Raw genomic sequence first — 13,183 nt, 5'->3', positions numbered from 1 at the left:
CATTATTTGCCCAGTGGCCATCTAGCTGTGTGAGCTTGTTCACATTCTGTCTAAATATCAATAATAATACCGTCTCCAGAAACACCACCTGAGTGACGTTTTTCAAGCAGCAATAATATATTCCGTATCCACCACTGCTGTAGTGTATACGTTGACCTTGTAGGCATTATTTGCCCAGTGTGTTCTTCATTTTCAAACCACTGCCACTTAGCTGTGTGAGCTTGTTCACATTCTGTCTAAATATCAATAATAATACCGTCTCCAGAAACACCACCTGAGTGACGTTTTTCAAGCAGCAATAATATATTCCGTATCCACCACTGCTGTAGTGTATACGTTGACCTTGTAGGCATTATTTGCCCAGTGTGTTCTTCATTTTCAAACCACTGCCACTTAGCTGTGTGAGCTTGTTCACATTCTGTCTAAATATCAATAATAATACCGTCTCCAGAAACACCACCTGAGTGACGTTTTTCAAGCAGCAATAATATATTCCGTATCCACCACTGCTGTAGTGTATACGTTGACCTTGTAGGCATTATTTGCCCAGTGTGTTCTTCATTTTCAAACCACTGCCACTTAGCTGTGTGAGCTTTTTCACATTCTGTCTAAATATCAATAATAATACCGTCTCCAGAAACACCACCTGAGTGACGTTTTTCAAGCAGCAATAATATATTCCGTATCCACCACTGCTGTAGTGTATACGTTGACCTTGTAGGCATTATTTGCCCAGTGTGTTCTTCATTTTCAAACCACTGCCACTTAGCTGTGTGAGCTTTTTCACATTCTGTCTAAATATCAATAATAATACCGTCTCCAGAAACACCACCTGAGTGACGTTTTTCAAGCAGCAATAATATATTCCGTATCCACCACTGCTGTAGTGTATACGTTGACCTTGTAGGCATTATTTGCCCAGTGTGTTCTTCATTTTCAAACCACTGCCATCTAGCTCTGTGAGCTTGTTCACATTCTGTCTAAATATCAATAATAATACCGTCTCCAGAAACACCACCCGAGTGACGTTTTTCAGGCAGCAATAATATATTCCGTATCCACTGCTGTAGTAGTGTATACGTTGACCTTGTAGGCCTTGTTTGCCCAGTGTGTTCTTCTTCTTCTTCTTCATTTTCAAACAACTCCCATCTAGCTGTGTGAGCTTGTTCACATTTTGTCTAAATATCAATAATAATACCGTCTCCAGAAACACCACCTGAGTTGTTTTTGTTTTAAAAATAATGCCAGGCAAAGGCAGGCCGCCACGCAGAGGCACTAGGGGCCGTGCTGCTATGCTATCCTGTGGCCCTAGGAAATTGCCCAGTTTTAAAAAGGCAATGACCCTGAACTCCCAAAATGCTGAAGAGGTAGTTGACTGGCTTACACAGCACACCCCATCCTCTACCGTTTCTAACTTTACCACAACATCCTCATCCTCCACTGCTATGGGCACCCCACGTAACACTTCCTCCACCACCGGCGCCCCTTCTTCACTGGAGTCAGAGGAGTTATTTTCACATGAGTTTCTTGAACTGAGTGATGCGCAACCATTATTGGCAGAAGAAGATGAAGGAGATGAGGACGTTACACCAGATTTAATTCTGGCAGAGAACACAACAGAGATGGACATAATGAGTGATGACGAGGAGGTCCCCGCTGCTGCTTCCTTCTGTGAGCTGTTAGAAGAAATTGATGCATTTGAGGAGAATGATGATGAGGAGATTGATGTTTTGTGGGTGCCCAGTAGAAGAGAGCAAGAGGAGGATAGTTCAGATGGAGAGACGGAGAGTCAGAGAGGCAGGAGGAGAATAAGACTTAGAAGAAGCAGGGAGGACAGCTCGCAGGGAACAGTAGGGCAACAACATGTATCTGCACCTGTGGTCAGCCAGCCAACGCACCCGCCATTGCCGCCAACGCCGCCGACTTCTACTTTTACCCCCAGATTGCCAGCCTCAAAAAGGTCAGCAGTGTGGGATTTTTTTAATGTGTGTGCCTCTGACAAAAGCGTTGTAATTTGCAATGAGTGCAGTCAGAAACTGAGTCTTGGGAAGCCCAACAGCCACATAGGTACAACTTCTATGCGAAGGCACATGAACGGCAAGCACAAAGCACTTTGGGAGCAACACCTCAAAGGCAACAGGCAAACTAAAAGCCACCCTCCTTCTGGTCCAGCATCTTACTGCTCTACCTCTGCTGTCCTTGACCCGTCTGAACCACCCTCCACTCCGCCTTCCACCTTGACCACCAGTTCCCATTCCCAGTCATCTGCCCCCAGCCAAGTTTCTGTGAGGGCCATGTTTGAGTGTAAGAAGCCAATGTCTGCGAGTCACCCCCTTGCCTGGCGTCTGACAGCTGGCTTGTCTGCACTCTTAGCCCGCCAGCTTTTACCATACCAGCTGGTGGACTCTGAGGCCTTCCGCAAATTTGTAGCAATTGGGACACCGCAGTGGAAGGTACCCAGCCGCAATTTTTTTTCAAAAAAGGGAATACCACACCTGTACCACCATGTGCAGAGCCAAGTCACCGCATCTCTGTCACTTAGTGTTGGGCCAAAGGTCCATATGACTACTGACGCATGGTCCTCCAAGCATGGTCAGGGCAGGTATGTCACCTACACTGCCCACTGGGTGAACTTGGTCATGGCTGGGAAGCAGGAAATGTGTGGCTCAACAACGACAGTGGAGTTGGTGTCACCGCCACGGATTGCACGCGGTTCTGCCACCACCTCTACTCCTCCTTCGCTCTCTACCTCGTCTTCTTCCTCTTCTTCATCCTCTGCTGCTGGGTCCTCCTCCTCCACACCTGTGCACCCCCAGCTCCCCCTAGGCTATTCGACGTGCCAGGTACGCCGTTGTCATGCTGTCTTGGGGATGACGTGCCTGGAAAGCAAAAACCATACCGGATCTGTACTCCTGTCATCTCTGCAGTCACAGGCCGATCGGTGGCTGACCCCACACCAACTGAAGATCGGAAAAGTGGTGTGTGACAATGGAAGCAATCTGTTGGCAGCACTGAGACTGGGCAATTTAACACATGTGCCCTGCATGGCACATGTTCTGAATTTAATAGTACAACGTTTTGTCTCAAAGTACCCAGGATTCCAGGACGTTCTCAGGCAGTCCAGGAAGGTGTCGGCCCATTTCAGACGTTCCTATACAGCCATGGCACGCCTTGCTGACATTCAGCAGCGGTACAACATGCCAGTCAGGCGTTTGATTTGCGACAGCCAGACTCGCTGGAATTCAACGCTCCTCATGTTGGAACGTCTGCTGCAACAACAAAGAGCCGTCAACGAATACCTGTTTGAACTGGGTGGTAGGACTGGATCTGCAGAGCTGGGGATTTTTTTCCCCCGTTACTGGGTGCTTATGCACGATGCCTGCAGGCTCATGCGCCCTTTTGAAGATGTTACAAATATGGTCAGTCGCACCGAAGGCACCATCAGCGACCTAATACCCTTTGCTTTCTTCCTGGAGCGTGCCGTGCGACGAGTGACAGATGAGGCTGTAGACCAGCGTGACGAGGAGCAGGAAGCGCACGATTTCTGGGCGGAATCACCAGAACGAACCCAGGCACCTGCTGCAACGCAGGGAGAGGTGTCAGAAGTGGAGTCAGAGGAGGAAGGTGGCTTTGTGGAGGAGGAGGACCAACAGGAGCAGGCTTCCCAGGGGGCTAGTGGTGACCTTTTGGGGACCCCTGGTCTTGTACGTGGCTGGGGGGAGGAGACCGTGGATGATGCAGTCCTTGATAACGAGGAAGTGGAGATGGATACCTCTGCATCCAACCTTGTGAGAATGGGGTCTTTCATGCTGTCATGCCTGTTGAAGGACCCCCGTATCAAGAGGCTTAAGGAGAAGGACCTGTACTGGGTCGCGACTCTACTAGACCCTCGGTACAAGCATAAAGTGGCAGAAATGTTACCAACATACCACAAGTCTGAAAGGATGCTGCATTTACAAACCAGCCTGCAAAACATGTTGTACAATGCTTTTAAGGGTGATGTCACTTCAGGAACTCATCAACATTCCAGGGGCAGAGGTGCCAGTAATCCTGCCACGAGCGCACCTGCAAGGACAAAGCACTTTGGCCACTCTGTAACGTCAGACATGCAAATGTTTTTCAGTCCAAGGCAGCGGCAGAACCCTTCGGGATCCACCCTCAAAGAACGCCTCGACCGGCAGGTAGCGGACTACCTGGCATTAACTGCAGATATCGACACTCTGAGGAGCGATGAACCCCTGGACTACTGGGTGCGCAGGCTTGATCTGTGGCCAGAGCTGTCACAATTTGCCATGAACCTCTTGTCTTGCCCAGCCTCAAGTGTGCTCTCAGAAAGGACCTTCAGTGCAGCAGGAGGGATTGTAACTGAGAAGAGAACTCGCCTAGGTCACAAAAGTGTGGATTACCTGACCTTTATTAAAATGAATGAGGGGTGGATCTCGGAGGGTTACTGCACGCCGGAAGACTTGTTCTGAGTTTCTGATTCTGACTCCCCATGCAGCTGTCCTTCTCTGCACGCCTCATGACTCCACATACAGCTGTCCTTTAGCGTCCTCCTCCCTCCACCACCGTTACAAACTAGGGTGCAAACCCTACTGGTTTAATTTGAATCCAGGTAAATCCTGAGTTTTTCTGGCCTCTGTGCTTCAGTGGCTGCGACCAAAAAAAACAGAATATTTTCAGCATTTATATGGCATATTTTTTCTGGCCTCTGTGCTGCAGTGGCTGCGACAAAAAAAAATTAATATTGTTTGCATTTATATGGCATATTTTTTCTGGCCTCTGTGCTACAGTGGCTGCCACAAAAAAAAATTAATATTGTTTGCATTTATATGGCATATTTTTTCTGGCCTCTGTGCTTCAGTGGCTGTGACAAAAAAAATGAATATTTTCAGCATTTATATGGCATATTTTTTCTGGCCTCTGTGCTGCAGTGGCTGCGACAAAAAAAAATTAATATTGTTTGCATTTATATGGCATATTTTTTCTGGCCTCTGTGCTGCAGTGGCTGCGACCAAAAAAAACAGAATATTTTCAGCATTTATATGGCATATTTTTTCTGGCCTCTGTGCTGCAGTGGCTGCGACAAAAAAAAAATTAATATTGTTTGCATTTATATGGCATATTTTTTCTGGCCTCTGTGCTTCAGTGGCTGCGGCCAAAAAAAACAGAATATTTTCAGCATTTATATGGCATATTTTTTCTGGCCTCTGTGCTTCAGTGTCTGCGACAAAAAAAATTTATATTGTTAGCTTTTATATGGCATATTTTTCCTGGCCTCTGTGCTGCAGTGGCTGCGACAAAAAAAAAATTAATATTGTTTGCATTTATATGGCATATTTTTTCTGGCCTCTGTGCTGCAGTGGCTGCGACAAAAAAAATTAATATTGTTTGCATTTATATGGCATATTTTTTCTGGCCTCTGTGCTGCAGTGGCTGCCACAAAAAAAAATTAATATTTTCAGCATTTATATGGCATATTGTTTCTGGACTTCTGGTTCAGTGGCTGCGACAAAAAAAACATAATTTTTCAGGAAAGTACACATGCCTAATTTTTCAGGGTTCTGCAACAGTGGCAAAATCGCATCTTTTATGGTCACCGCAGGTGATCAATAAAGTAGACCAAAACTGGGCCCACACTGCAGAATCAGTGTTTTTTGGTTCACTTCACTGTACATTGAATTACCTCTGCCTGACCGTGCGCACAAGCACGGTGACTGCTAAACACACCACTACAGAAATATTGCCACCAACAGGACGAACATCCTGGAGGTGACAAGCAACTAGTAATTAAAAACTATTATTTGCTCACTTGACGGTATCATTCATTAAAGCTCTTTGCGTCTTTTTGCGTTGCAGTAAGCACCGCGTTTCGTCTTTGCGTGTGAACAGGCTGTAACCTTTACACGACTTGATTGGCATGTAGACGCCGGACGTTTTAAAGCATTTTATTACACAGGTTTAGAAATGTAGTGTGATTTCTGCCCTTTACAGCACAAAACGCAGCGCTGTGTCAACAATGGATTTTTTAGAAACATTTTTGCCCTTGATCCCCCTCTGGCATGGCACTGTCCAGGTCGTTGCACCCTTTAAACAACTTTAAAATCATTTTTCTGGCCAGAAATGTCTTTTCTAGCTTTTAAAATTCGCCTTCCCATTGAAGTCTATGGGGTTCGCGACGTTCGCGAACCGTTCGCATTTTTGACGCAAGTTCGCGAATATGTTCGCAAACATTTTTTCCGACGTTCGCTACATCCCTATTCCCAGACTGATGGAAACAAGATTCAAATAATTTATACAGTGTAATTAAAGTTCATTTTGCTTGACTAACATGATAAAATAGGATTTGAAATATTTTTTTTGGGTGACAGGTCCCCTTTAAATCACAGGTGTAGGTTCTGTTATCCAGAAACCATTTTCCTGAAAGCTCCCAAAGAGGCTTTGGTCAGGTACCAACATTATACCTGCAAATCAGTTTGGTTTCAGAAAGTGCCTGACCTTGTGGGTGGTCTGTGGGCACCTTCTTGGGCTCCTGGGTAGAATGCAGGCTCTTTCCTAAACTCCTAGGAGGCATATGAGATTGTTTGAAGGAGCCTGGTGGGTTACGGCGAAGCATCAATCCTACTTAACAGGGCTCTGCTTGGGGGGGGGGGGGGGTAATTTGTTAGGCACCTACCTTTGGCTCTTAATTGCTTAACCACTTAATAGGAATTAGCCTGTCACCCCCCCCCCCAGCATTCACTGCAAATAGACTCTTTCCTTGTTCTTTAAGTCAGACCGTGCTTTATGGTGATTAAAGTGGTTGTTTAGGGGCAGATTTATCAAGGGTCGAATTTCGAAGTGGAAAATACTTCGAAATTTGACAATCGTATTGGATTACTTCGACTTCTGAATTTGACCGTTTTCGGTCTAAGTCAAATTGTTCGATCGTACGATGAAATCCTTTGAATCAAACGATTTTACTTCTGCTTCTAAAAACTTACCCAAATGTTGGCTATAGGTTCTAGAAGGTCCCAATAGGCCAACATAGCAATTCTGCATTTTTAGGATGGCGAAGCATCAAAGTCAAAAGAGACAGTACTTCGATTTTCGAAGTCGAATTTAGGCCTATTCGATGGTCGAAGTTCCCAAAAAAATAGTTCCAAGTTTTTAACTTTGAAAATTCACTTCGACCCTTAGTAAATCTGCCCCTTAGTATTATGTAGAGAGGGGATATTCTTAAACATTCTGCAAATGGTTTTCCTTTTTTATTTGCTGTTTTTTTAGTTAAGCTTTTTATTCAGCCGCTCTCCAGTTGGCCGTTTCAGGAATCTGGTTGCTAGGGTCCAAATTTTCTAGCAACCATGCGTTGCTTTGATTAAGAAACTGGAATATGAATAGGAGAGGCCTGAATAGAAAGATGAGTATTAAAAAGTAGCAATGACAATTGATGTGTAGCCCTACAGCGCAATTTGGGGTCGGTGACCCCCCCATTTGAAATTTGGAAAACGTCAGAAGTCAAAACTTTAACTTAAAGGTTAAGCAGCTTAAATGTATATTCATGGCAAAACTGCTTATTGTGTATTTAAATGTTTAACTGCCATAAGGCACCGTGTTACAGAGAGATGCCCTTTATCTGGCAAACCCCAGGGATTCTGCTTCTTGGTAAATCCTTAGCACGAGACTGATGACAGCAGGTTTATTTTGGGTGGATACTAAAGTCTGCCTCTTGGTACCCGCCCTAGACTTGGATGGGGACTTATCGCCGGCAGCCGCCACCCATTTCAGAACTAAAGCATTCAGCAGTCCCTGCGGTAACAGAGCCGCTCTGGATTATACCAATAGCCGCTATAGGGTGACGAAAATAAATGAAACGGAAAGAAAAGCAAAACCTAGGCCAGCGTCGGCTGTGCGGGTGACTTGCGTGTGATTGGCTCGGTGACCGGAAGGGGCGTGCTTGTTGCCTAGCTCTGACATCAGTGGCTGCGCCGGAGAGATGCTAAAGGTGTGAGCTCCGCTGGATGCGCTCGGGCCCTTTGTTTAAGGAGAGGGTTGAGGGCCCCGCGGGTCACGACGGTATCGAATCTGCTCCGTAGGTAAAGTCCTGGCTGTGTGGCGGGGGATACAAAGTCCGCCCTGTCTCCAGTGCCATTCCTAGGGCAGGGCGTATTTCTGGCTCCTGGACATGAACGTACAGATTACACTAAACTGTGCAATAATGACATATCCTAGAGCAGGTGATGGTGGCCCCCAAACTGCGTCCCTCCTCCTCCTCAGCATAAAATGCCAGTCTGGCAGCAGATGGAGGGCCCCATGATCCTGTTGCTGAGATCCAGTTCCAGGGGGCTCTGTGCCTGACCCGTTACTGAGGCATGTGAGATGGTGAGAGGCTCAATGACTGACACACTAATGGATCTAATGCTAATTCTCTTCTGCATTACACACACCCAGCATTTGAGCCCCTCTCACTATATTAAATCATTATATATCATAATATATGATTTGCCTCTCCAGAGCCTTAACACTACAGCTCCCCTCGCTATATTATATCTTTATATAGAATACAGCTCCTCTCGCTATATTATATCATATGATTTGCCTCTCCAGAGCCTTAGCACTACAGCTCCTCTCACTATATTATATTATATAGGATACAGCTCCTCACTATATTATATTATTTTATAGGATTTGCCTCTCCAGAGCCTTATAGGGATAATTTTTTTTCAAAATAAATCAGTTAATAGTGCTTTTACAGCAGAATTCTGCACTGAAATCCATTTCTCAAAAGAGCAAACAGATTTTTTTTATATTCAATTTTAAAATCGGACATGGGGCTAGACATTTTGTCAATTTCCCAGCTGCCCCAAGTCATGTGACTTGTGCCTGCACTTTAGGAGAGAAATGCTTTCTGGCAGGCTGCTGTTTTTCCTTCTCAATGTTACTGAATGTGTCTCAGTGGGACAAGGGTTTTTACTATTGAGTGTTGTTCTTAGATCTACCAGGCAGCTGTTATCTTGTGTTGGGGAGCTGCTATCTGGTTACCTTCCCATTGTTCTTTTGTTTGGCTGCTGGGGGGGAAAAAGGGAGGGGGGTGATATCACTCCAACTTGCAGTAAAGAGTGATTGAAGTTTATCAGAGCACAAGTCACATGACCTGGGGCAGCTGGGAAATTGACAAAATAGTCTAGCTCCATGTCAGATTTCAAAATTGAATATTAAAAAATCTGTTTGCTCTTTTGAGAAATGGATTTCAGTGCAGAATTCTGCTGGAGCAGCACTATTAACTGATTCATTTTGAAAAAAAATTTTTTCCCATGACAGTATCCCTTTAACAATACAGCTCCTCTCACTATATTATATAATTAAATATGATTTGCTTCTCCAGAGCCTTAACACTACAGCTCCTCTCACTATATTATATCATATCATTATATAGGATTTGCCTCTCCAGAGCCTTGGCACTACAGCTCACTATATTCACTATATTATATAGTGAATAAAGTACCCCCTCTTGTAAATTATAAGGATATTATAAGTTTTCATGACCATATAAAAACACGAGGCCGAACTCCGATGTAACTTCTAATATCCTCATATTTTGCAACTGGCATACTTTATTATAATACACAAATTTCAGTGAGTCATGTGACAGAAATGACATCCGAACTCACCGTTTATAAGGAAATAATTTACAAGATATTCATAGCTTTTGTGTATTATATCAATATGTAGGATTTGCCTCTCCAGAGCCTTGGCACTGCAGCTCCCAGCATGCCCCAAAGTTGCTATGAGATGCATGCAACTGCTAAGAGTGCCCATGACTTTGCGCCCCCTCAGATATAGTGAATAAAGTACCCCCTCTTGTAAAATATAAGGATATTATTAGTTACCGAGGAGTTTCATGACCGTTCGGCCGAGTGTTTTTATACAGGTCATGGAACTCCGAGGTAACTTCTAATATCCTCATATTTTACAACTGGGGGTACTTTATTTATTATAATACACAAATTTTAGTGAGTCATGTGACAGAAATGACATCACTACTCACCGTTTATAACTGATGACATCACTACTCACCGTTTATAAGGATATAATTTACAGGATATTCATGGCTTTTGTGTATTATATTGGATTATAGTAGTTGTAGGTCCGTGATTTCAAACGGGTGGTTCACCTTTAAAAGAGATGGGAAAGGTGTTTTTACTTGTTTGTATCTATTTGTGTGACACCCTAGGCCGGTGCTCCTACAGGCAGAAAACTGCACCAGCCTTTCTATTCAGGCTTCTCTTATTCATATACAATAAAGGGGTTTGTGGGTGCAATCCTAAGGCTAAATTATAATACGTTTAAGTACAATGGAAATGCAACTGACCTGGCCAATTATCAATGCCCATTCCCTGGTTTGGGCAGTCTCTCTCTCTCTCTCTCTCTCTCTCTCTCTCTCTCTCTCTCTCTCTCTCTCTCTCTCTCTCTCTCTCTCTCTCTCTCTCTCTCTCTCTCTCTCTCTCTCTCTCTCTCTCTCTCTCTCTCTCTCTCTCTCTCTCTCTCTCTCAGCATGGTGGCTTATCAGTTTTATGATCATAATTTAACAAAATTAACCCTTGCTTATTTATTGAATTATTCAGACAGGGGACCAGGGAATGTGCATTAATTGGCCAGGTCAGTAGCACTTCCATTATACTTAAATATATTATAATTGAGCCTAAGAAGTGCACCCACAACCCCCCTTTTTTTCTCTTATTCATATTCCAGTCTCTTCTTTAAATCTATACATGGTTGCCAGATTAATTTGGACCATAGCAACCAGATTGCTGAAACTGCATACTGAAGAACCACTGACTAAAAAGCTAAATAACTCAAAAATGAAAACCAATTGCAAATTGTCTCTGAATACCACTCTATACATCATGTTAAAGGTGAACAACCCCTTTAATGATGTGCGAGGGCAGTGCCCTGGAATAAAACGGCTGATGCCAGCTTATCCTAACTGCATGTTCTTGTGGAAATGCAATGTGTCTGGCCAATTAGACTGTGCCCTGTGAGAAATGCATTAGTCATTGTTGCTATACCACTTTGTTACCAGTTTTATCTATTCTGGCTAGTGCACATGTGAGTAAAATAGGGGATTCTAAGGATAAAAGGTTTAAATGTGCTAGTTCTGAGAATGTTCTGTCTGGTCCCTCACATTACTGAGATCTCTGGGGCATTTCTGAAACAGGAGAGAAGCTCAGAATCTATTTATATTTTCCACGTGACTACGGCTGGGAACTCGTGTAATATTCTGCTCAACAATTCCTTTATACTGCCGGCTCTTCCTTCACCTGACATAAAGGGGAAACTTCCTTTAACTATTAGCATGTTGGTTGCAGGTGTAGGACTTGTGATCCAGAATGCTTGAAACCTGGGTTATTTCTTCTCATTTGGATCTCTATACCATGACTACTAAACATTGAATAAACACAATCGGATTGTTTTACCACCGCTATGAATTCATGCAGCTCAGTTGGTCGAATACATGGTATTGGTTTATTACAGAGATAAAGGTGATTGTTTGTTTATTACACTATAGAATTGTGAAACCATCTTTAATTGCTCTTCAGCTTTTTGTGTAGTGATATTATCAAAAGCTTGTCTGTTTGCTGACTCTGTGTCCCCTCCCGTTTTATTATATGCGCATGAAACTTCTTCATAACTTAAAATATTCTTTATAGGGCTGGCCACAGCTGGCGTGGATTGCTTTTGGCTTTCTCCAGGCATTTGTCCAGTTGATGGTAAATCTAGATAATGCACTATCCAGACTAAATGTCTTTTTCTACTCCGAAATGTAAGGTTTCTCTGAATACCATAAAGGTGTTACTCTCTCTGGTTTCAGTTCCAGCAACGCTTGAGATATCTTCTTTTTTTTTTTTTTTTTTTTTTTTTTTTTTTTTGTTCTGTTTTTTTATTTATTTTTTAAATCTGAGCAACACTCCCTCCCTCCCCCATAATCATCCTATTCTTCTTGCTGACATAGGCAACTTTTAATGCATTGTCTGTACAGTAGAAATAGGTATTCTGGTGTTTCCCTGTACAAAACACAATTCAGTAAGTAACAGCCCCCCTAAGTTTGCTCATAGTCTGTACAGAGAAATCCCATAAATCCATGACCGCATAGGTATTCCCCTGTACTAAGCACAATTCAGAAGGAACAGCCCCATAAATATGCTTATAGTCTGTACAGAGAGATACCATAAAATTGACATCATAGGTATTCCCCTGTACTAAGCACAATTCAGAAGGAACAGCCCCATAAATATGCTTATAGTCTGTACAGAGAGATACCATAAAATTGACATCATAGGTAGTCCCCTGTACTAAGCACAATTCAGCAGGAACAGCCCCCTTAGTTTTCTCATAGTCTGTTTTAGAGAGATCCCATAAAACTATGGCAGCACAGGTATTCCCCTGTACTAAGCACAATTCAGCAGGAACAGCCCCTAAGTTTGCTCATAGCCTGTACAGAGAGACCCCATAAAACTATGGCAGCCTAGGTATTCCTCTGTACTAAGCACAATTCTTAATAAAGAAAAGTGTTTTCAGGCTGAAGAAAGCAAGTACCAGAGCTTCACGTTAATGGTGGGGTAGCAGTGGCAATTTTGGGCACACATCTGCCAGCCAAGAAGATGCCCCAATGTAACATAAGCCAAGGGTCCGATCTCACTTCTAGTGTTTGATTTCCTGGGTATGAGCCCCCACCCCGAACATGCGTTTTTATAGCTGTAACCTCGATTCCCCTACGAAGGGTTCCTGGTGAGTTTGTGATGCAAAACAAAAAGGAGCAATTGGAGTCAAAAGATGTTCAGAGCCTAAGCAGCAGATTAGAGCTGTGGTTCTGACTGCATTAAAGGGGTTGTTTGCCTTCGAAATACGCTACACTGTTCCAAATTGATACATTTCTTGTGTTTGTCCCTGCTGAGCAGAATCACAGTTTTATTAAAGGCAGCTGTTGGAATTGATACAATAGTTGCCAATATTCCATAGTTGCTGCTTAAAAAGTAACAACTAATAGTATCGACTAAATGTAGCAAATTGTAACTGTTGTGAAGACTGTTTTGCCACCCAAAACAATAAGCATATATTGGTACTTAATATACTATATAACTATCCTTTGCATTCAGTCTTTCACACAAATGCTTTAGAATGCAGGGGACTCATGCCCTCTTTG

At 43.5% G+C, this 13,183-nt stretch overlaps 1 protein-coding gene across 8 annotated transcripts in view; it reads left to right on the top strand.

Annotated features, from left to right (window-relative positions):
• LOC108715250 (cytoskeleton-associated protein 5-A-like) overlaps nucleotides 1-13,183 on the top strand; it is a 68,782-nt gene that overhangs the window by 4,770 nt on the left and 50,829 nt on the right. The window contains exon 1 of one of the 8 annotated variants that reach the window (XM_041560967.1): nucleotides 7,921-8,075. The exons of the other annotated variants lie outside the window; for them this stretch is intronic. The gene's annotated coding sequence lies outside the window, so the exon portion shown is untranslated. Of the gene's footprint in view, nucleotides 1-7,920; nucleotides 8,076-13,183 lie in introns of those variants that run through there. 8 annotated transcript variants of the gene reach the window in all.

Source organism: Xenopus laevis, chromosome 4S (assembly GCF_017654675.1).
Source record: "Xenopus laevis strain J_2021 chromosome 4S, Xenopus_laevis_v10.1, whole genome shotgun sequence".
NCBI classification, from domain to species: Eukaryota; Metazoa; Chordata; class Amphibia; order Anura; family Pipidae; genus Xenopus; species Xenopus laevis.
Note: the sequence above shows the minus strand (reverse complement) of the source record. Positions and strands in the feature narration are given on the sequence as shown.